General features: G+C 29.9%; 1 pseudogene; it reads left to right on the forward strand.

The window, feature by feature from the left end:
• The first annotated feature begins 2,577 nt into the window (after window positions 1-2,577).
• Window positions 2,578-3,709, forward strand: LOC108481861 (UDP-galactose/UDP-glucose transporter 4-like; annotated as a pseudogene).
• The last annotated feature ends 659 nt before the right edge of the window (window positions 3,710-4,368 follow it).

Genomic DNA, 4,368 nt, shown 5'->3' on the forward strand with positions numbered 1-4,368 from the left:
AGATTTAGTAAAATATCCCATCATCGTTTAGGGATTAATAATGAAACAACAACAAAGATGCAAACTTTTAGAGATTTCAAACTTTCTACATAATACCATTTGTATAAAGGAAACATCAACAAAAGGCCAAAACCTTAAAAAGTTGCAATTAAGTAGAACCCGAATGCATTTCCTCCCACCAAAGAATAAATGAGACATGCAATTGACAATGTAGTTCACCAAATCTCCCATTCCAACAAATATATAGCTTAACCATCTATGGGCTCCATGTAGAAGTAGAATTGGCATAATTAATTCCATTTTGTGCTTCTTCAAGTAACCAATACAGAATTCTAACAATTTGGTTGAAAATAGTACTAGAAACATTTCAAGATACAAGCATATCAATCCCACATTAACATATCAATCCCACATTAAGGCAATGCCTTGTTCCAACACATGTGTATATATAGTTAAACCTCTCATTAATTTTCCATTCTAACGTTCATATGACTAAAATCAATAATTTTCCAATTCCTTGCAAACACGTTTTCAATCATCACTTCAAGGAAAGAAAAAGTAAAGTATTAAAAAAATTCAAAATGGGGGGATGTATGGAACAATGAAAGCCAAAGGAAACTATAATGCAATTTCTTCAACAATTCAAATAAACTTCAATATTTTGATTTAGAACATATAAATCAACAATTTAAAGAGATGTTCCCATTTTTTTCCATTAATCTCAAACAACCACCAAACAAAGGATCATCAACTATCTAGAAATTAAAACCATATAGGAAACATTTTCCCAATAAAATATAATAGAAAAATAAAAAAGAAATTAATAGTAAGAAAATATGAAGGTAGATATATATACAAACACACGTACACCTTCACCTTCACCTTCAATCTTAAACAAATTCAAGGAAAAATAGTAAAAACACCCATTAATCAATCCCCGCTCCCAAAATAAACAAATTTTTTGAAACTAAAATCAGAGGAAAAAAAAATTCTTTCCACAAACGTCTTCACAAATATCATCAGTCTTTTTGAAATTAGAATACCCATCAGAAATGATTAGGTTCTTTTGTAGAAACCCAATTCCAATATCTCTAATCATCAATTCCATTTATTGTCGTCCCTTTGACATATGTTTCCATGCATATACTCTCCCGATTACTCTGTCCAGCCATACTTCCTAAACGTGCTCTACCCTAATCCCTCTAAAGTTCATAGTCAATGATCCTGGTAAACAACATTCCTGGGTTTGGTCCACGCTCACCACACCATTGTTGGAACAAAATTTAATTCGTCAGGAGAAAAAAAAAGGGGGGTTCTTTGATGAAGAATGAGATGAAAAGAAGAGTGTCTGGAGCGCAAACACCCCTAAATAGGGTCTTTAGAAATGTATATAAGGGGGGCTTTTCCGAGTCAAATTCTGAGTCACTAGAGCGAGTCGAACTTCGAATCGAGTTATGATATATTTTATTATAATTATAACAAGGTTAAAATAATAATTTAAGTTATTCTATTTGATGTAATTTTTTAACTAATATCATTTTATTTTCTCCATCCAAAATTAAAATAAAACCTCATCTCTTCATAAATAAGTGTCCTTTGCACGCCTATTAACCTTCTCTCTATTCCCTTTAAATTCCCAAGAAAAAAACTTTCTTTAAATAACTCTTTGGTGGAAGATAACCTTGTTCACCCTCAATTTTTAATGGCAAATCTTGATTATCCATCTAAATTCATGAAAGATTGGTTTTATTTTCAATTAATTTTATTTCATTTGATTTTATTTTCTTTGAATTTACATATTTAGCAAAATAATTTCATTGATATAAAATATAAAATTCGATATATGTATTAGAGTTAGCTTATGATGTTAGGAACTTTTTAATCTTAATATTGAATTGTTTTAAATTATTGTTTTTTTACCTCTATAAATGTAACTAAATAGTCTTGTTTAGCTTGATAAGTTGGGAACGAAACTTGATCTTGAGCGACTCTTTTACTTTTGTTTTTCTCAAACCTCCTATGTTTTATTTCTTACCCTTTTTAAGTCGTATGTTCTGTTTTCCATTTGCCACCGTTTTCCTAAGGAGAGAAAGAAAACAATAACTTAAAACCTCCATAAATCTCTTTTTCGCCTTTATATTTCATACAACTTATTGAGAAATGATTATATGAAACAGTGACGACATGTCATCTGTATCCCTTTCTAATAGTTTTATGCCATATCAGTATTCTTATCCTGAATTTCAAGATTTTATATTCTTATCCTGAATTTCAGGATTTTATCCTGAAGAAAATCAAATCCAAATTAAAATACTGAAATTCAGGATAAGAATACTGATGTGGCATAAAACTATTAGAAAGTGATACAGATGACGTTGCGTCACTGTTTCATACAATCTTTTTCACAAATTATTTATTTTTAGTGAGAATAGACAAATCCTTTTCATTCTTCCCTTTTTCTTGTTATTTTTTAATGATTAAAATCTACCCTATTTTTCAAGCTTTCTGTTCAGGGTAGCTAAATTTAGAAAGTAAAACGTTTTATTAGAAAACTTATTTTCCATCTGTTTTCTAGCCATAGCTTTAATTCTTTGGTTAAGGGTTTGATTTTTGCTTTTTAGCAGTTGAGGTTTTTGGTGCTTTGTAAATTAAACAATCAGGATTTGTTGAAAGGAGATGAAAAGCGAGGATCAGACAAGATTTTTGCTTGGAATTTCCCTTTCAGATAGACCAAAATGGCAACAGTTTCTTATTTGCTCATCTGGGTTCTTCTTTGGTTACCTTGTTAATGGCATTTGTGAGGAATATGTTTATAATAGGCTTCAGTTTAGCTATGGATGGTATTTTACTTTTGTACAAGGATTTGTTTACTTGATATTGATATGGCTTCAAGGCTTTACAATGAAGCAAATGGCGAATCCATGGAACACATATGTTAAACTATCAGGCGTTCTCATGGGTTCTCATGGATTAACCAAGGGTTCATTGGCTTACCTTAACTATCCTGCCCAAATTATGTTTAAATCTACCAAGGTACTGCCAGTTATGATTATGGGTGCCTTCGTTCCTGGCTTGCGAAGGAAATACCCATTTAATGAATACATCTCTGCTTTGCTTCTTGTGGTTGGTCTCATCCTTTTCACCTTAGCAGATGCTCAAACATCTCCAAATTTTAGCATAATTGGTGTGATAATGATTTCAGGTGCTTTAATCATGGATGCATTTTTAGGCAATTTTCAAGAAGCAATTTTCACCATGAATCCGGAAACAACACAGATGGAGATGTTGTTTTGCTCAACAATAGTTGGGATTCCTTTCTTACTTGTGCCATTGGTTCTAACAGGAGAGCTCTTCAAGGCATGGAGTTCTTGTTCTCAACATCCATACATTTATTGCGTTCTAGTGTTTGAAGCCATGGCTACATTCATTGGTCAAGTGTCTGTTTTATCCCTGATTGCTATTTTCGGTGCAGCTACAACTGCTAGAAAAGCTGTAACTTTGTTGTTGTCGTACATCATATAAAACCATTAACCGAATGCCACGGGTCAGGACTGTTGCTGATATCCATGGGAATCATATTAAGGATGTTGCCAGATACTAAACCATCACCTAGGGTTCAAGGATTAAATGCAAATGGAAAGAAACCAAAGCCTCTTTTACAGAAGTAGAAAGTGTAGTAGATGAACAAGATAAGAAAACCCCCGTCTGAAAAAAAAGTGTCATTTTACTCAGGAGTTTAGCTCCTAATTAAATATTACCATTTTTTTTTCTTTTTTTATTTTTTCTTTATCTATTACAAATGGGTTAAATTATATATATGCCCTTTTTTTAATATTTATGATTTTAGGTTTTTTTTATATTTATGATAATAAGCCATTTTTTGAGAGAGGATGTTGTAGTCATTGAAAATTAATAATTTAATTTTTTGGTCAAATGGTTAAATATCAATATTTTTGTCCTTAACTCCGAGTTTAGCTCCTCTTATATTTATATTTTTATTTTTATTTCATGTTCTTTCAAACTTTTCTTTTATTTTTAATTAATATTTTATATTTTAATTCATCTTTTAAATTAATAGCTCTTTTATTTATAAAATCAAATAATTATTCAAATATCATTATTTTTAGTAAATATAATTTTATATGTGTAATATTTATTTTTCAATCCATATCATGAGTGTAATAAATTTTAGTATTATATATTTTTGTATTTGTATTTGAAATAATTAATTGAAATATTTCATATATAAAATATTTAAAATATCATACCCAATGTAGATGAAAAATAATGAAATTTGAAATATTTTACATATTTGAAATAATTATTTAATTTTATAATTTTAGAAATCACCATACCCATAATATAGGT

Source organism: Gossypium arboreum, chromosome 1 (assembly GCF_025698485.1).
Source record: "Gossypium arboreum isolate Shixiya-1 chromosome 1, ASM2569848v2, whole genome shotgun sequence".
Lineage (NCBI taxonomy): Eukaryota > Viridiplantae > Streptophyta > Magnoliopsida > Malvales > Malvaceae > Gossypium > Gossypium arboreum.